This window comes from Pteropus medius, unplaced genomic scaffold (assembly GCF_902729225.1).
Source record: "Pteropus medius unplaced genomic scaffold, Ma_sr-lr_union100, whole genome shotgun sequence".
Taxonomy (NCBI): Eukaryota; Metazoa; Chordata; class Mammalia; order Chiroptera; family Pteropodidae; genus Pteropus; species Pteropus medius.
Genome location: NW_024340699.1, coordinates 2,746,824 through 2,767,575, shown reverse-complemented (window position 1 = coordinate 2,767,575; position 20,752 = coordinate 2,746,824). Strand labels below are relative to the sequence as shown.

Below are 20,752 nucleotides of genomic sequence, written 5' to 3'. Positions count from 1 at the left end.
CTATAGAAGACACTCAAATAAAAATTGGCTTAATGAATATAGGTAGCGTTAGACTTTTTGATTATATGTCAACTACTTTGCTTAAAGCTTTACACTGACCTCACTGTGTCCTCTTCGATAAACCCTTATGAGTGAGTGCTTATTATTTTCTCAGTATTGTACAGCTGGGTCACTGCTGGAGCCAGAAATCAAAGCCAGGCCTGCCTGATCTCTAAGTCCTTTTTCTTTAATGCCATTCTGCTTTGCCGTACTTTGAGAAAATGGATTAAAATTATGATGTAATAATATGGTGAGATTTTTTTCAATCTTAAACTCCTTTTCACTTGGCCAAAGACATAATTAGTATGATGCCATTCATTCATTCAAGAAATATGTCCTGAGACTCTTTTTTCACTTAATACATTATTCTGCATGATAGAGACTCCCAAACAAAGGGGCTCGAAAGTAGTGTTCAGCTCTCTTTTTTCATTTACCATTTCAACAAATAAGTAATGAGCACCTACTGTGTGTCAGTCATTGTTTTAGTATCTGGTCCAATGAATTTGTCTCCTTCCAAATTGCTGTGACTGCCTATTCCTTAAGGTCTGTCTCCATCTCCCCACCGACCTATCTTTCTTGGTTCCACTTCTCTGTTGCAAAAAGGTTTCCCATGTAGCAAAAGATACTACCACAGTTGACTCCATGATTACATCACCCCAGCCCAGTGATGACAAATCAAAAAGAGCCTCTCTCTCTTCTTGTTTCCTAAATTGTAAATCCCAGAAAAGACTTTGATTGGCTTAGGTTTGGGTCATGTGACTTCAATCGCGGTGGCAAGAGGAACATAGTATTCAGTAAAGCCAGGACTGGGTTACCTGCCTCCCTCTTGGTCAGCAGCCCCATTAGAATCACATGGCAGGGCAGCAGTTGCCCAGAGGAAGGGGGTGAGACACTAGACATCCTGCTCAAAGTGTAGTGATTCATCAACAACACACCAGATCCTTAGGATCAGGGATATTTTCTATCGTATTCATCAGTTTTCCCCAAGCTGAAGACCATTCCTAGGACACATTAGCTCCTCAAAAACTATCTATTATATTCATAAGGTGAATTAAAAGAATGACATTGTATTAACTAAAAAGCCCATGATTCACAATATAACATACTTCACAATGAATTATTAAACACTACTGTTGTGCTACACTATTGTTGCAGACTGAAGATCCAAGGACTAGGAATACTAATGCTTCTGCTACATAACTTACCAGGCTTCCCTGATGATTAAATACTATTAGATTGTGAAAGGGCTTTGAAAGGTATTAAACAGCACAAATACAAGGCATTTTGTTGTTAATAGTCAGCTAGAAAATGAATGCTCAGCAAAATTGTCTAAATAGGCTCTTAAGGGGGGATGGCAAAAAAAACAACTGTAAAGAAAGTTACAAATTGCAAAAATACTTAGGCAGCAAAAGACAATTTTCTAAAATGATGGGCTTGAGAAGAGTGAATCAGCAATGAATGTCAGTGCAAAACATTATTTAGAAAGTTTGGACATACTTCTGGTTAAAGATATTTTCAGTGACTCCAGCAGAAATAATAAAATTCCAGGCACAAATCTATTGACTTAACTCTCCCAGCTAACAAGGATGAGGGAGCCTGAGCTCACACCTCCCATCAGGTGCCTTTGACTGCTTTTAAGGCATGGCATATGTATGTTCGGTCGTATGTTTGGTGTGCTAGGTCCAATAATATTAGAATAGGCGTCACTCTTCTGGAAAAAGGCAAGTGGAAAAGAAGCCAGACTTCTGTCCATAGGTCAGTTCCATTAAACGTGTGAATGAGTCAAGGCACAGATAACTGCCATCATGGAGACCGAGTACAGTCAGCTTATGAGATCAAGATTGTGTGTCGCTCACAGTCCAAAGTTGGGAGAGTGGCCTAAGGGAGGTAGGCAGCTTCACTGGGTCATTCTGCGTCACAGGCTGGCCAGTTGGCTCTTCCATTCTCAACATATGACTTCCGTCTCTGGTTTCAAGGACACCGCTGTACTATTTTCTAGCCAACAGGAAGTGAGTAGGAGGAAGAGTCTTGGAAAATAGTTTTATCTTTATGATGACTCATAATTTGCATATATTGTTCCCATTTATAGTCCATTGATCCTAACTTAGTCACATGGCTGCATATAACCCCAAGGAAGACTGGGCAGTAAAATACCTATGCGGACAACCATGTACACAGATAACACTTAGGACAAAGGAGGAGGATTATTTCTAATAGGAAAAGAGGACTGTGGATACTGAGGGACAAACTAGCCGTCTCTGCTATGCCATGAAGATGTTGAGTTTGTGCCATGTTTGAGGCTTTCAGTTGTGAATAAGACAATGGCCTGCGTTCCAGAAGGCAAGAGATACTCTCACATACAGCAATAACTCTCACACAGGGTGAAATGTGACAAAGAGTAAATATAAATCTAGTGTATAAAAGTTTAAGGAAAGGGAGATTATTTCCCTCTGAATGAAATTTAAAAAAAAAATTTTGGAGGAGGTAAGATCTGAAATGGGCCCTTAAGTGTGGGTAGGACCAATGCAGACTGTAATTTGAAGTTAGGAACAAGGACTGTGAAGAGGGAGAGAAGGGCCTTTATTCAGTGTGATGGGAGCAGCTTACATCCCAGCCAGAGTCATTTTCATGGCCGTGGACTTTTGAGAACCATCCAGCAATGCTTCCCCTCCCAATCTACCCCCAATAAAAGACCACATGAAGACTGGTATTGTTGGTTATCTCTCCAAATCCATTCTTTCCTATTTCCTAAGTGCCGACCACCCTAACTTCAAGTTGAGCATATTGTCTTCTTTAGCCTTCTTTAATTATATGTGATCATGTGACCAAGTTTTGGCCAATGAGATAGAAGTGGAAGCACTGCATGCAACTACTGAGAAGTATTCTTAAAGAAATAAGTTTCCTTCTTACTTCCTCCATCCTGCTGCCTGCAATTCAGATGTGATAGCTAGAGCTCTGGTAGCCATATTGGATCAGAAGAATGAGAGCCAATGATGGAAGAACAGAAAGTTGGAATCAGCCTGCTTTCCTGATGACTTTATAGAACTACCCTAGTGGAAAGCACTGGACTGCCTACCTCCAGACTGTTTTAAAAAAAAAATAATAAGAAGAAGACTTTAATTATTTAAGCCACTGTTATTTGGGGTTTTATGCTACATTCAGTCACACCAAGTTCTAGCACAGGCAGCTTTCAAGCCCCATCTAGTGTTACATCAAACTTAATGGGTGAAGGTGAAACTAAAAATCAGTGTATTCATTTCCTGTTGCTACCATGATACATTACCACAAACTTAGAGGCTTAAAGCAACACAGCTTTATTCATCTTACAGTTCTATAAGTCAGAAGTCCAACATGGGTCTCACTAGACTAAAAATCAAAGTGTCAGCCAAGCTTGGTTCCCTTCCGGAGACTCAGAGAAAATCCATCTCCTTTCTCATGCATGTTGTTGGCTGAATTTGGTTCAGCCAAATTTTGTAATTGTAGAACTGAGAGCCCCCATCTCTCTGCTAGCTTTCAGCTGAGGTCTGTTCCCTGCTTTTAGAGGTTGCCCACATTCCTTGGTTCATGGTCCCCTGCCTGCATCTTCAAACCAGCAACAGTGGGTCAAGTCCTTCTCACACTTCAAATTTCTCCCACCTCTCTTCCATTATTGCATATCTCTGATCAGCCCTCTACCTTCCTCCTGCATCTTTAAGGACCCATGCAATTTTATCAATCAGTCCCACCCACATGATCCAGGGTAATCTTCCTATCTGAAGGTCTGTTTCCTTAATTCCATCTGCAAAGTTTATTTTGCCATGTAATGTAACATATTCATGGGTTCCAGGGATTAGGCAAGGACATCTTGGGGCAGGGCGGGGCGGGCGGGCGGGCGGAGCGGCATTATTCTGTCTGCCACAGAGAATATGAAGTTCCCTCAGCACCCTCATTCTCCTGTTAGTTTAAGATTTTGTTTTAGCTGTCCTCTTCATTTACAGATGTAATGACCCAAGGGGCAATTTGCCATGGATTCTGAGAGTCCTTTATTGCCTTGACAGTCAGGAATTCCAGACTCTTCTAATTCTTAGGAATAATGCTGTGCCTTTGCCTGACCAGCAAAAAAAGTCGGAGGTGATACATCAGCTCCATAAAAACATCTAGTGGATGTTTGAGGGGCCAGGCCGCAGGCCACATTTGGTGGATGCTGAGAGTTTTCTCAGGTAGGTATGGGCCAGAGACCAGAGTTCAGAGTAGAGTCTGTCTCTAACTTCTCTCAGAGCCAGAACCCAAAAGAGCCCAAGCGACACTGAAGAAGTACTTAGGTCTGCTGGGCGGGCTGCAAGGAGTAAGTTTGTTACGGAATCTTTTGGGTTAGATTTGAGGATAGGATTGGAAAATGAGTATCTCCTACCCAAGGCTTGTTCATTTCAGAGAGAAGAGAAAAGAGGAATCAAATGCCCCTTGAAGAAAGTGAGATGAGGTACCACCCAAATTGTCTGGGTGCAGCTGGGAAAGGTCACCTGATTTGTGGAGTTCTCCTGCAAGACCTCTCATGCCCTCTGGGGGAGGGAGGCACTTCAGTGGGAGGTCATTGGAACATATGCTCTTGTCTCTCCTATCTTTATCCCCAGCCCTCGGAGTACTGTTCTGCACAGCTTACCAACAAATATACATTTCCATGGGTGAATGAATGAACGCATTATTGATCGATTGAGTGAGTGAGCAACTGGTGGACACCCAAGTCCTTCTTTAGCCATTTTCCCACCGTGCAGTATGGTCTCGTGGTTGAAAGCTTATGCTCTGAAGGCCCAAGTCCAGGGCCCACGTCTGCCATTTATCCCACCAGTGTGTTTTCTGGGACCTTCTCTGAGTCTGTTCTGTTTCCTGTCTGTAACATGTAACCAATAATTACAGCTTGGCATTGTGAGGTGTCATTCAGATAATAGATAAAGAGTGCTCAGCACGGTCCCCAGTAGTCAGTGAGCGTTAGCTCTTAATGTTAGTCCAGACCCTCTGCTTGTGCCAAAGTGATCTCCCCTTGATGGTCCAACTTAATTTCTAGAACTGCGTGCCCTCGTTTGCATCAGTTATTGTGTCCTTCCAGTAGTCTGTTGGTATGTGTCTGGCATGTTATCTAGGAACCTAACATATTTTGGGTGGATGGATAGATGGTTAGTTAGAGAATTAACATATATTTTCTGGCAACTCCACAGGGATTTTTTCATCTTTATAAATTTATACCCTCTGATCAACCCAGCACCTTACCCACCCACAGTAAGGGCTCACGAAGTGTCGTTTAGATGGAGATGGAAGGGAAGAAAAATCAGAAAAAGAAAATCGAGACCAGCACCCACCTGGACCCATCCTTCTTTCCACTGAAAGGAGTTATTGAGAAGAGAAGCAGGGAGTTGACGGCCACCCTCTGGACTCTCGCCCAGGGCCTTTTTAGAACAGGAAAGTTAATTATGGAACCAGATTAACAGTTTCTTTTTTGATATAGTCGGTAAAACCAGCAGGATGCAATTTAGCTCTTCCCCACTTTCCAAATAGCAGCAAATTTTCATACAAAACAAAGAGACACTTGAATTGCAAATTACTTAGAGAATCAGCTACCAACCCCAACGGAAGAATATTTCTGCTACTTTCAAAACCCGGCTGTTGCCTTTTCAGATTTAACCATGTAGTGGGACATTCACAAAGGCTTGGGCGGCTTGCTGTTTCAACTCTGGGCCAAGTGGGGAGGAAGGATGATTCATTCAGGTTTACTGGAGTGCTACAGTGTGGTTTTTAGGCACAGAACATTTTTTTCTCTTCTCCAGATCCTCTCTAACTCTCGGATCACCAGTCTCCACTCACAGAATTGGGGCAGATGGGTTCCTAGAGGTCATCTTTTTCATGGGTGGCAAGAGCAAATGTCTATGAGGACAGGCAGGAGTGTAAATGAATAAACAGGTGTTCAGAGTTTGTGTATACAGCACCAGAAAATGGGCGAGGCCTGGGGCGAACTTGGACCCCCATCTAACCATTGTTGTCATGTGGGAATACTGGCCCATTGTCAGTTGTTGTTAGTTCTACAGGTCTATAATCTGAATTCTTAATTGAAATATCCTTTCTTTTCTTTAGATGTTGATGATAATAAAATTTTTAAATACCATCTATTGGCTGGATATGGCTGGATATTTTTAACTTCTACCCATGATAGATGGGGAAACAGAGGCAGAGAGAAGGAAATATAAATGGTCACTAACGCCCGATTCAGTTTTTTAACTTCTCATTCGGTTCCTAGATTGATTACACTTCACAGCCTCCCCTGAGTCCCCGTGTCCTGCAGGACACCGGGCAGCTTTATCTTAACAAGAGCATTTATGGAACAATTTTTTTCTGATTCAAATAAACAATTCTTGTTTTTTGCAGAGGATCTAGAAGATAGAGCAAGGGTAAGGAAACAAAATCATGCAGCGGTGCCACTGTGATTTTCTTTCTGGAGGGACGGGAGGAGGCTGAGATGGGAACCTGGCTGGAAACTGGATGTTTCCAAACACCGCCACTGGAGGGCAAGGTGGCATGTCAGCTGGATTAGCCCCAAGCAGGCCGTAGGAAAGGTGGGGCGGGTGTGGAAATGCATATGCGCACAGGGCCAGGCAGGTGGCAGAAGTGAGTCAAGAGGCCGGATGGAGAATATGGTGAAGGAAGCAAATTTGTCTAAAGGACTCAGACGCCACTCGGGTTTGGCGAATGTCACCATGTAGGAATGCACAGTTTTAACAGGCCTTTCAATTTATTTTCAAGTGAAGCTTGAAACCTAAGTTTTTATGAAAATTTTTCAATATAGTTCAATTTTTAAAAAATGTGAGTCAAACAAAACACACAAAGGAGCAGGATTTGGGTTATGGGCTTCCTCTTTGTGACCTTTTCTTTGTGACTCACTTGTAAGTGGACCGGGCATAGGGCGGGTCAGTCAGCTGGGTGGAGAGTCACAGACCCACAGCCAGAGCTGGCACGGAGATGACAGAGTCAAGAAGACAGGCCTGAGGAAGCAGAGACCATCCGTGGACTTTGGGGAGCTGTCCCCAGGGAGGCAGGGCTTCCACCGGAGTCTGCCTGCAGCCTGCACAGATCCTTGCTGCACAGATCTGTGCAAATCTGAAGCACCTACTGTGGCCTTTTAAACTGTGTGTGTGTCGGGGGGGAGGGGAGCGTATGCGTGCGTGAGTGAGCGTGCATATAGCAATCTTTACTAAAATAATGTAGATTACCTGTCATCTCCCTTGGTAACTCTGTGAAAGTCTCCTTCATTTTCTCCAAAGCAGAAATGTTAAAGTCAGTCTTTAGATAGCATTGGTGTGTCAATTCTTTCCACTTAAACAAGTCACAGAATGAGTAGGCCGGAGGCTGCAGTGGAAAGACCTCGAATAGACGTTACTTCTCTCCTTTCTTTGAGCCTCCATTTCATACTTTGTAAAGTGAGAATCATGATACCTGCCCTATGTCCCTGTATTAGTGAGGATTTTTGATTGTAAGAGACAGAAAACCCAACTGGCTTAAGCAAAAAAAAAAAAAGGTTTGTATTGGCTCACACAACTGGAAAGTTCAAGCAGCTCAATCAGAGCTGGATCCAAGGGCCCATATAATAATCAGAACTTGGTACCTCTCACTCAGAACTGCAGTCACGGTTTCCCGTGTCGGCTGCCAGCAGCTCCAGGTATACATCTTCATCATTCTAAGTGCAGTGGAAAGAGATTTTCTCATCCTCTACGTTTTCCAAGTAAGTTTCAGGACTGACCTTCATTGGCCCGAATCAGGTCCTGTGCCCATTCCTGAACCCACTGAAGTGGCAAAGGAGATGGAATACACTTAATGATGGCCATTATACATTGCATAGTGCGATTCGGTATTTAGCTAGACTCTGTGGGAACATGATGCGCATTGCAGAGGGTAGCAGATCAAGCAGTAGACCTGAGTCCCTGGTAGGAATAAGCCATTCCTGTGGAAACAACTTCCTGGAAAAACGTCCAGCCTAATCTATGGAGATTGATGAAAGCTGGAGCCATCCAGCTGGAGAGAAAAGGGCAAAATACTTGATCACTGCCTAATGCCAAAATGAGATGGTAAATTTCGTATTTATTTTCTCTCTCGTGTCTTGCAGGCTTGATTTAATAGGAGAATTGGGACTGGCGACACTTGTTTCAATGAAAGCAAGAGTGTAAATAGTGAGTAGATTTTATTGTTATTCATTGGTTATAAGACATGGACTCCTCTCTGATGCCAATATGAGCTTTATTAAATTGTCATTCCTTCCTCTAACCATTTAAACAAACATCAGCTGGCCTCATTGGTAAATCAAAAGCCAAGTATAACGCTTACCTTTGTCTGTCTGTCAGTCTGTCTACCCATCTATTCCCCAGAACATTACAAGAACTGTCAAGGTGCAGATAACTTAAGATGTGTTCTTGGCTTCAAGTAACAGAAAACATAGATGCAAGATGACCTAAATATTAAGAAAAAGTTATTGGTTCTCATAACAAAAAATTCTAAAGAAAGGCGCATAGTTGGTTAATTAAATAGTGTAAAATGTCACCAAAATCTGGGCTCTAACATCTTCAGTGAGCTATTTCTTTGGCCAGAATTGTGTCACACACCCTTGCTTAAATCATCCCCTGGCAAAGCAGATGGGACCACCATGATTGGCTGAGACCAATCATTAGTCCCTTTCTGAGGCTAGGGATGGGACCCACATCCCCTGAAGCACATGATCACATAGAGGAGAGTGAATAGCTGAACAAAATTTAAGTCTAGTTAAAAAGGAGAAAGGAAGGATCAATGGTTATTGCAAAGACAACCAACAATATCTGCTATAAGGTGATACTATGCGAATCTCAGTGCTGCTTCTTCCAAGACGAAAGCTTGTCCAGGTACCTAAGCTCCAAGGCGTCATATACTCCATCTCTGAAGAAAAAAGCAGACACCCAGCCTTGGCTAGCCTCCCCCAAGTCATGGATAACATTAAAGAAATGCTTAGAAATACTTTTGACTTGATATAAAACCCAAGGCATTATCATTATACCATATGCAGACTGTTTCTCCAATTTACATAATTATAAACTCTCCCTCAAAAAGTAAACATCCCTGCCAACTTTTAAAAAACAAACTACAAAGCAGTATTAAATATGCATTGCTAATTTGACTTTTTAATTTTTCTGAGCTCTTCACAAAGATGTACACAGCTCTATAGATACTGAGTGCTTAATAAAACCTTCTACCTGTCTGAAAAGAAATCAACAAGAATAGAAAGCTAAACCCAATTTTTTTTAGCTAAAGAATTTGAGTTGATGCCTGAAAATTACCAGTAGAAGTTCATTGTACTAAAACGACTCTCGAATTCATTATTCATTGTGCAATGAGAACCACCATTCAGATATAGGCAGTTGCTTTGTGTAGCCAAAGGAAGATAACATGTCTTCAGACGTCTCCATTCAGTTTTAAGAGTCATCAGTGAGCTATGTGTGGTCTTATATTTGAATATTTATAGGAGGTGATTCAAGAGGTACAGAAAGACTTCCTTGCCCCCAAATCTCTCTCTTATTGATCTACTTAAATTATCCACACCAATCCCTCACTTGGACCTTGAAGGTCTCCGCTACAGTACAAATATGCTACCTGACCAAGGTGAACTGTTTTTATATACCTTAATTTGAGTTTCTTGTTAGCCCCAACAGTGACTGAGACACAGAATACAGATGTGTATACGCACAGAGAGAAGTCCTCCTGGAGCTATATTACAAATTACATAGGTATACTTAATATATATCTTTATATGTTTTATGTATCTATATATAAAATAGAGGCAAAGATTACAAACACTCAATACACATACATACAATGTTACATAAATGGATTCCTTTTAATACAAGCAATTCCATATAACCTGCTTTTTAAACTCGACAATATGTTATAGCTATCTTTCCAAAGCAGTGTATGTGTTTGTATACACATCATTTTTTACCATTAATTAACATTACATCTCAAGTGCGAATGGTAATTTATGTACTCAATCCCCTATTGAAGGATATGTCCTTGCTAGTTTATAGTTTGACTACTTTAAATTATTCCAAACATTTGTGTGCACAGAGATCTTTCTCCACATGTGTGGTTATCTTTTTAGTCAAGTTCCTAGAAGGGTGATCACTGGGTCCAAGAGAGGTCGGCCAGCCGTGATAAGGGGGGCACTGTAAAGACCCAGAATGTTGACTCTGCCCACGGGCCACCAGAGCTCCCCCTGGGGCCTCTGGATATGCCTGCAAAACCTCTTGAGCTACAGAAGGGAAAGGTTAAATGACGAGAGGAAGAAAATGGGGACAAAGTGCACCAACTGGGAACTTTGCTTAGGGCCGTATTTTTATCCTGCACTATCACGGAACAATAAGAGAATTACTGTTATTACAGGCAGTCATATTCCTTTTGTGTTTCCTTGAGTAATGTCTGTCTGTCCTTTGGACTGTAAATGCCCTCTGTGTAGAAGCCGGGCCTGGTTTTCTGTCACTCACTAATGTATAGCGAATGACCTACATAATGACATTACTGCGTGAATGTATTTGGGCAGTAAAAGACAAATGAATCACATAGAAAATACGGCATGATGGAAAGGGATTTGGAAAGATATTCCTAAGGAGCGAGCGTCTGTGGACCCTGTCTTCTTCCCAGTCTTCTCACGCAGCATCATTTTTATCTGTCACGCTCTCTTTCTGACCACGGTGAAAGTAGAGCCAGGTGCGGCCACCATTCTAGGGCAAAAGATGGTTCTCAGGAAACACCGTGCAGGGAGCAGGGTATTGTAGACGGCTACCTCTTCCGGTCAGGATCTATCTTTACCATAATTCACTCGATCCCTGACTTTAGGGTCAACCATGTTTATGACCAGCGTTCAACTTATTTTTACTTCCCTTTCTAAGCAAGATGAGGTTCTGTGAGATTATGATAATCACAGAAGGGATGGACTTAGAGATGGGGCTTTATACTAAACTCTAGCTGTTGCAAAATGGATGCGTTCTGTAATGTTGTTCCAGTTCAATGTGCTCCAAAACACGCTGCAAAGATGAGATTTCTTTTTTTCTCTTTCCATAAATGACATTTATTTGCCTTTTCTCTTTCCAAAAATGTTTCCTGTCATGCCATTCAGGATTTTATCTAAGTTTCTCGAATTCTTGTCCATCCTTTCCAGAGCAGTAAGGGTGGTTTTCATGCTCCCTACCTCACTTCATGTCCACCTGCAGTTTTGTGCTCAGCAAAAGAGCGAACTGAGCAGAGGCACCCTGCACCCGTCACTGACTGACTGCTTCTTGGGCTGCTGGGCTTGGTGTAGTGTTGACCCTGGAAATCTATCAGCTGTCCCCAAGGAGGAAGAGATTGCTCTCTGGCTGATCAAAGTGAAGTCTGGAGACCAGCAGCATTAGCATCACCTGGTAGCTCCTTAAAAATGCAGAATCCCAGGCCCAGTGAGTCATATATGCTCTCAAGACCCTCGGATATTTGGTAGGCACATCGTAGAGCTCAAGGACAATCTGTCAAAGTCCTTCTCCCAGATATCTTCCTGTTTCCAAAATATCTCCCTGCTTTAACCAATGAAATGAAGCACATGTGAAGTAGAGAGTAATTAAAAGTGCATTATTTCAATACCTTACACCATTATCATGTTATGCAAAAATAATCTTCCGTGCCAATATAAAGGATATTTTCTCTATTTAAAAACTACTATTCCTTGGAGCATTTCATTTCTAAAGCAATTTCTCCATCCATTTCCTCATTTGTTCAAAATGGCAGCCCTACAATAAAGCCAATCCATGGCAGAAATGAGGGCTAAGATAAGATAATCTTTGGTGCTCCCAACTGCTCTGTCTAGGCTTATCTCCTCTGTTCTTTTAAGGTTCCCGGTACTCTGAGACTCTCTTTAACCCTTACCTCAAGCAGAATCTGCTCTTGGGACAACATTGATACCAGCCATTTATAACTTATATACTTTTATAGATTTGTTCTAATAGGTGGTAGTCGACACCTCTCATGATGAAAGAAAGACTTGGTTTCCCATTAATGAAATATTTCAGATGAGGAAGAGTGAAATGATAAGAAGCATTAACTAGATTAGGGTTGGCAAATAAATTTTGTCCGAGGAATTGATAGCTTTCTAGAGTTCTGTTTTTAGAAGGATTCTGAGGCTACATCTGGGTTTACCAGAAAAAAAAATATTTTGCGATTGTTCAGTGATGTCTGCTATGGCTATGGAATAAAGACAGAGGTATACGTCAGCCACAGAATGTTTCATACCACATTTACTAAATATTTGCATGCCATGCAGTGCCAAGTTACTTGCATGCTGCCTCAGTTATCTATATTGCTGAATAACAAATTACCCCAAATCTTTGTGGTTTAAAAGAATAATATTTATTTCACAGTTTCTGTGCATTGGGGATCTTTGAGCTTCTTTCCTGGTTCTCTGTCTCAGAGTTTCCCACAAAGACACAATCAAGTTCTCAGCCAAGGCTGCAGTCTTACTCAAAGGCTTGATGGGGGAAGGGTCCGCTTCCAAGTTCACCCATGTGGTTATTGACAGCTTTGAGTTGCTCAAGAGCTGCTGCCTTGAGGGTCTCAGTTCCTCACTGGCCATTGTCCAGAGACTGTCCTCAGTTCCTCGCCAGATTACCCTCTTGATCGGACAGATATGCAGGAGGAGTGAGAGAGAATGCTAGCGAGAGGAAAGTCACAGTCTTTTGTAACCTAGTTATAGAAGTGTTTTCCTATCACCTTTGCCTCTTGTGTTTATTAAATGTGAGTCACCATGTCTACCCGAGGAGAGGGGACTGCCCAGGGGTGTGAATCATTGGGACCTGCCATAAACGCTTTACTCCACTTGATCTTTACCATGACCTCTTAAAATACATACTATTATTATCCCATTTCTACAAGTGAGGAAACAGGCATAGAAATGCAGTCATTTATTCAAGATGACACAACTAACAAGGGACAGAGCTGAGACTTTTACCCACATCTATCTGACTTTAAAGCTGACGTCATTGTCACAATGCCTCTTGCCATCTCTAGACTTATTCTACTGAGTGGTCTTCAAAATGTTTTGACCATGAACCCCTAATAACAAAAACTTTCAGAATATACCCTTTCTAGATGCGTATGCATTTATAAAGTACATCTTAATCTATAATTCAATATAAGTAAAGCTTACTTTTAAAAATATTATGAATTAAAATTCTTTTATTCACACCACAGTGGATCGTCTTGCCCTCCGCTGGGATAACTCCCACAGTGGAGGCCACCGAGCTGACACCCTTCTGGCCATGACACCCTATGATCTGTGACTCCCTAAAGGATAGTCCAGTGGGCTGATTGGAGATACAGCTGGAAGCTTCCGCTGCCCAACCACTTAAAATAGGGAGAAACTGTCAGCCTCCTCTGCACCCCATGGTGAGTGTTAGGAGAAATTTTGAATGAGTATAAGTTCAGACAACTCCTTCCTCTCACTTGGTGTCATCAAGTCACTTAAGGAAGGGCATTGCAGGATTAGAGCAGCCTTCTTCCAGCCTCAGAGCTGTAGGGCTTCACTGTGGAAGAAAAAAAAAATGCTTTTAAATTTCTTTCCTGATCAATCTTAAGGGATGGAGAAAAGTTCAGATGCAATTTCCAACCGAGGCTCCATATTTTATAAAGACCTATTTATTATTGTCTAAAAATTATATGTGTATTTAATAGGTAATTTGTGTACTTGGTAAAACCATGTTTAATTCAGTGTGGATATTTAGTGACAAGGTTTCTGCAGAGACTATCTTCAAACTCTCTCTACTCCTCCCCTAGAATAAGCACTCTGTATGTGTGTATCCATCCAGTGAGAGTGTGTGTCCATCCAGATACAAATGTGGATGCCCTTTATTTTTTTTGTAACTCAAATGGTAGATACACTGTTCTATACCTTGGGGTTTTTTTCTACCTACCGTTTCTGAGAGATGGTGTTACATTACTACATATAACACTTTCTTATTTATCTTAGTGAACTCATGGTATTCTGTAGCATGAATGCACCAGAACTTATGTAAGCAGTCTCCTACAGATGGATACTTATGTTGATTACAATCTTCTGATCTTATAAACAATACTGCAATAGATAGTCCTTTAGAGAACTGTTTTTGGAAAGCACTTGGCTTTCAGTGGTGGTGTCTGAACACTTAAAAACCATGTAGTCATTGTTTGGACCAGGTCAGAGAGTGACACTGAATAATTAATAGGGACATATGTAGTTTTCCTATGTAATTCTCTGACAGGCTCTCCTTGCTCCAATACTTGGTACCACAGCATTGAGGTACCACAATGCTACTAAGTCTTAATATAGTACGTGACTTTTCCGGAAGACTAAGGAAACCACATCTCCATCCCCCATCTCTGAGTTTCCCAGTGTACTCTGGGAAACCAGTGTGAGGGCTCTGCCGTGGACGAGCTAACAGGATTTATCCAGGGCGGTGGGGGGCCTTGAACAGTGGCAGCAGGGTGTGGGGAAAGAGTGCCAGCTTTCAGGTTACAGTGTGGGCAGTTCCCTAAATGAAGATATCATCACCAGAAAATGGGGGATTGAATACCGGGCAGGTGTAAAGCGGAGGTGCCCACTCTAGGGGGTGTTGGAGCAGACCTTTATCAGCAACCCTTTGTCACTGTCCCTTCTGCCATTGACCCTCCCTGCCTCTCTGGTCCTCTTTCCTCAGCAAGACTAGATGACCTCTGAGATCCCCTCCGTCTCTAGCTTTTCCCAACTTTGTGATTTGCCATCATGTATGGAGAGAGGGAGGTATATCCGGCTCAGGCATCTGCCTTATTTTATTTGGTGCCCATGTTGTCAGATCACTCAAAATTCACCAGATGTGGAAATCCACCCCTTCCTCTTGCCTTCCTGGCCAGCTGCAAATGGGAACTATTCACAGTTGCCCAACTGAAATGCCTTCTGAACACATGCGTCTGCTTTGCTTTTCAAATCAGTATTCTGGACAGGGTGACAGACGCACACTGAAATCTCAGCCTCGGAGTTCTGACCAGGCAAGATTTTTCACATGTGAACCAATCGTTATAAGCACACAGATGACTGGGTTGACTATATCGTGCCTTCTGCCCAGTGTCATGGGGAGCGGGAGAGGTAGGGGGTTACTCCTTAATAACAGCAGTGGCAGCAGCTACATTTGAGTTTTTTCCTGGAATCTATATGAGACATGGACATCATGATGAAGAATGTGGGACCTGGGGCCAGTCTAGTTGGCTTGGAATCTCATCTCCATCTCTCAGTAGCTGTGTCACCCTGGCACATTCTTGATCTCTCTGAACATTAGTTATGTGATTGGAAAAAAAAAAAAAATTCAAAACAGTAACCACACCAACCTCAAAGGGGCTGTTGTGAAGATCAAACTTGGTAGCCCATGGGAAGTACCTAGCCCAGTGCTACAGGCTATTCGTGGAGCTGTCTCCGCAAGATTGGTTCTTCCTGTTTTACAAATGTGCAAAGTCAGAAGCAGAGAAGGTCAATCACTTGTCCAATACCAAAAGTAGCAGAACTGGGATTTAAACTTATGTGCATCTACCTCATTAATTCTCCAGATATTAGGCGCCTCCTATGTCCAAGCACTGGGAATAGAGCAGCAAGTAAGGAGGACACAACCTTGGTCTTCATGGAGCTGGCAGTCTAATGAGATGGATGGAGCTCCTTGGCATACCTCTCACCCACCGCCTTTGTGAAGCTGCCCCAGGCACCTAGTTAAAATGCTCCCCAAATACTCTTGACAGTAACTGCAATGGCTCTTATTTATCAGGTGCTCATTTAATCTTCCCCGTAACCCTGTGATGCTGTTACTGTTACTGTAGAAAGCAGAATGACTTGTCAAGGTCATGTAGCTAGAAAATGGTTGAGCTGGGATTTGCGTTCAGGCAGCAGACCAGCACAGTTCATTACATTATTACCAAGGAGGCAGGGTGACTTGTGAGCTAGAACAAAAAGCTATGTCACCACTACAGCCCATACATAATCACATATAAGGTATGTCTCATTTTTTGTGCCCTGAGCTCCTCTCGTTACCCTCCGAGAGCAAAAAATAAAACAAAAACCAAACAAACAAACAAACAAACAAAAAGAATAGAAGAGACATTTAGCCACAAAAGCAAAGAAATCAGGCACTATCTAATTAAAATCAGGTGGCAGGATTTAAACCAACCAACTCTGCCTCGCTTCTATTTAGTTGCATTTTCAAGGACCCCTGCCTCCAAGGGCAAGCACCATTAGGTCAGCCATACTGGCTGATACTGGCCCCCTTCAGCCTGTGGAAATGGAGCTTGACTTGCTTGGGTGCAAACAGGCATGGCCTGAGAAAGTATGGGCAGGAATAGAGCCTAGGAGCCTGGCTGATAAACACAGCAACAGCCCGGTGACTTCTGCAGAATTGCTACACATCACAGAGAAAGCTGTATTCAAAGGAGTTGAACAAACTTATTTCCGCCTCCCTGATTCAGAAGATTCATCTGAATCTCCACAAGGTGCCTGGTGAGTCCGGGGAGCCAGTGATGCTGGCAATAAGTAAAATGCTGCCAGACCGATTCCCTCCATTTGCTGGCTGTTTTCCTGGCTGGCAGTTACCAGCCAGAGAAGGAGGATCTGCAACCCCTGAGGCACTGTGAGAGGGTTGACAAGGAGTGAAAACAAGGCAGAGAAGAGAGGCTTCCTGCAGAAAACAAAGAGGCCTTACCTTTCTCAAACAAAGCCAAACATAGATGGAGCCTGAGTTCAGGTCTGTGTTACTTACCAAACGGAGCATGCCGCCAAAACGGAGGCTAGGTTTGTGCTCTTGCTTCCAACCTAGAATTAAGGAATCTAAAGCAATAAGCCCTTCATGGGTCACCTCCCCATCTGCCTCCCAAGATGGACAGTCACCGCGGAAAAACATGAAGAACAGCCGAGGATTGTGCTGAGAAGGCCGAGAATAGTTGACGGAACAAGATATTGCGAAGGACGTCACCCTTTCTGAGGGTTCGCTGATCGTGTGTCTCACTTGAGCCTCACAGCACCATGGGAGGGGACACAGGATATTTTAACTCACTTTACACACGTGCAAACTCTGAATATCCAGACAAGTTGTGAGGTCTGCCCAAAGTCATGCAGCAATTTGATGGAAAAAAATGGAACCAGAACTCTGATCTCTCTGCTCCTAGTGCACACTTAGGGCAGATCTCAGCATGCATGCAGGGCACCCTGCACAGCCGGCACGACCTGGGAGGGCCTCCATCCTGATTAGCAGGCATTAAGTTGCCAGGACCTCTAGTCGCTTTTCCCATGGGGCGAAAATGAAGACCAATGTCATGTACTTTGCCCATGTTCTATGAGTGATGAACCACGACGGGGGAAAACATCACCCTCAGTCAGAGCGCTTATAAAGTCTGGAGTGCATCTTCCTACCCGAGGAGGAAAACCCTGAATCAAGAGTCCATATGACGATTAACAGAAAAGTGTGTATCTGCGATGATTCTACAAAAGTTTCTGTGAGTCTTTACAGTGGCAGATGGCCCAAGAGCCTTCAGGCCCACCATGCGGGTTTTTTGAAAAGTAGTTCTGGTCATTGCTCATGGAAACACTGAGTTTTCACCTAGACAGATTGGGCAATTACACATCAGATGAGCTGGAGGTCAGGCTGCATGGGATGGGGATGTCTGGAACAGAAATTGCTGGAACAGAGGTGAATGTTTCTGGCACCTTGAAACCCGTGCCCCCAGAGCATGTCATTACACTGCTGAATAAAGTGTAGCAGGTGGTCAGGAGTCAGGTAGTATGAGATGCAAGGCCGAGATCTGCCACTCATGAACTGTGCGACACTGGAAAAATATTGAATGCTCTGAGTCAGTAATTCCTCAACTATAAGATGGAACTGAAAATGTGCCTAACAAGTGGCACTTAAAATATTTAGCTGAATAAATGGGCCATCTAGTTGTAATGGTTTCATTCTAACAGAACTGGAAATGACTCCAGAAATCACCTCGCCTAGATGACCCCAGATCTGGCCAAGCTTCACCACCACATAAGGTGCTTTGTAAAGATGCAAATGGCTGAGCCCCAGACATTTCTATCCCATGCAGCCTGCTTTTATGCTCTCAACCTCAAGGACCTCCCTTCTCCTTTGATTATGCAGCTACAGAGCTGGTTAAAGTACTTCCATTAGCAAAGACTATAACTATTTTTCAAAATCTATGAGGATAGAGACCAAGCTCCACAGGTGATTCTTAAGCAATCAGACTAGCATCAGTCCTCAGAAGGATTTTAGAGAGTCACTGACCTTAGCCCTAAAAGAGCCTGAGGGTCACAGAACCATAAAGCTAATTAGCAAATAAAAACAGCAACAACAACAACAAACACACTCACTCTTTCTGATTTCCAATCCGATGGCTTTCTCAACAAGTCAAGGTGACAAGAAAATTAAGGAAAGAATGAGACAGTGTTCATGGCTGATTGTCTCAAGTGTGATACACGTGGTCCCTGTCTCCGATGTGTTAGCAACTATTTTGAGCCATCAACAGATTTCTGCCTAAGGACTTACTCTGTGGTTCAGTTTGAACCACAAAACCAGGGAAATTTGGGAATCTGTGTAAGTGTTAAAGCATCGCCGACTTGCCTCAAGGAAAGCCGGCTTTTTAGGACACAAGGCTGTAGCCCAGCATCACAGCTCTATCCCACAGACAGCATTGCCAGGTGGCTCCCTGTACGATAGGCATTGTGCCCAGTAGAAAATGATCAAACCAGAAAAGCAAATTGTCACACAACCCCGTACTGGATGACACGTGTTGGACCCTACTTCTCCCTAAGAGTTGACCATGTGCCAAGAAACGTGCTGAGTCTTGAGATAACTAACTTCAGCCATCCTGGGAGGATGATACTCTTATTCGTATTTATCACCATTGTGAGAACGAGGAAAGGTCAGCTTGGGGGTGGAGATCACAGATCTGAGATGAGCATAAAGGTATGTACAAAAGAAAGGTGGAAGATTTCTACCTTTCTACAGGAAGCAAAAGTTGTTTTTAACAAATGTCATTACTGTTAATAATGACGTTTCTTTCGATAACAGAACACTTGTTGCTTTCAGTATTTTTCTGTGCTCTAGTTTCCTCAGTTATAAGATAAAGGATCATAATGTGCCTGCTTCCGAAGATGGCAAAGATTCAATGATTTAACGCATGAAAGGCACTTAGTGCAATGAACACAACATAATTGTTCACGAATGTTAGATATTGTTATAATTACTATTATGCTGTGATTCGGTTTTTATAAGCAGTAAAATGTACTCCAGTCTAAGGATGGAAAATATAGTGACTGATTCAGCTGAGTGCATTTATATAATAATAATAATAATAATAATAATAATAATAATAATAATACATTTATATAATATAGCTACCATTTAGGCCTTTCAGTACTGTGTTAGCTTTTTATCGCTGTGTAACAAATTACCAGAAACTTAGCTTAAAGCAGCGCCCGTTTATTATGTTACATTTTCTGAGGGTCCAGGGAAGGCATGGCTGGGTTTTCTCCTCAGGGTTTTACCAGGCTGAAATTTTTACTGGGCTGTGTTCCTTTCCAGAGCCACTTTCAAGTTTCTTCAAATCGTTGGCAAATTCAGGTCCTTGCAATTATGGTACTGCAGTCCCCGTTTTCTTGCTAGTTGTCCCTAAAGGTCACCTGCATTCTTTGCCATGTGTCTCTATCGATCCATATTCAAAGTCAGCAATGGAAAATCTCTCCCCCATCCTATCCCTCTCACACTCTGCATCTCTCTTGCCATGGAGAGCCCAGTCCCTCTGAGGGACTCGCCTGATTAGTGAGACTTACCCAGGATAATCTATTTTAAGGTCGGCTGCTTTGGGACCTGAATTACATCTGCCAAACCCCTTCGCAGCAGTACCTAGACTGGTGTTCGATCGAATGGGAGAAGAAGGCGTATGTAGATGAGAAGCCAGAAACCTTGGGGACTTTGTTAAAATTCTTCCTACCACGAATACATTTTCTCATCAACTCTGACTTGGGTCAAAACAAGGTGAGACAGTAAAATAATGAGAGTGACTTTCTTTTTATTTACAGCTTGTAAAATGACTCTTTAAAGGTTATTCTCACCGCGCTATAGTCACACCCCACGTGTGAGACACCCAAGACCCTCGGCCAACACTTAGCAGGAATGAGGGTTAAAGATGTTAATGGTAACACATTATTAGACAGTCTAGAAATAATCCCAATTACTCCTCAATACTGGCTGTCACTTAACTTTTTTTTTTTTTTGTATTTTATCACCTGAAAAGGAAAGAGATGAACATTTACCATGCAGGGCTTACCTGAGAGTTTAAGGGTATGTTTTATGTAAATGATAATGCGATGAACAGCTGTCATCTCTTGCAAGTTGACCAGGTGCAGACACGGCTACTACTTCTGGGGCATCATGGGATAGTAGAAGGTGTGTGGCTCCAGAAGTGAGGCCAAAGCCATCATTCAGTCCTAGCTCTCTCTCTGTGGGTAGATGTGTAACCACTCAGTAACTGTATAGCAGGGTGACTAAAAGGAGAAACACTGGTCCACAACGTAAGTGTGGACCTAGTGTGTGTTATCCACCCAATGGGCAGTGACCATGTGAATACAGAGCCTACGGCAATGCCTTTCTAAGAGTGCATTCGT

At 42.6% G+C, this 20,752-nt stretch overlaps 1 protein-coding gene across 1 annotated transcript in view; it reads left to right on the top strand.

The window, feature by feature from the left end:
• The first annotated feature begins 18,984 nt into the window (after positions 1–18,984).
• The window catches only part of ATP10B (ATPase phospholipid transporting 10B (putative)), a 135,486-nt gene continuing 133,718 nt past the window's right edge, over positions 18,985–20,752 (top strand). The window contains exon 1 of the mRNA XM_039877159.1: positions 18,985–19,052. The gene's annotated coding sequence lies outside the window, so the exon portion shown is untranslated. The remainder of the gene's footprint in view (positions 19,053–20,752) is intronic.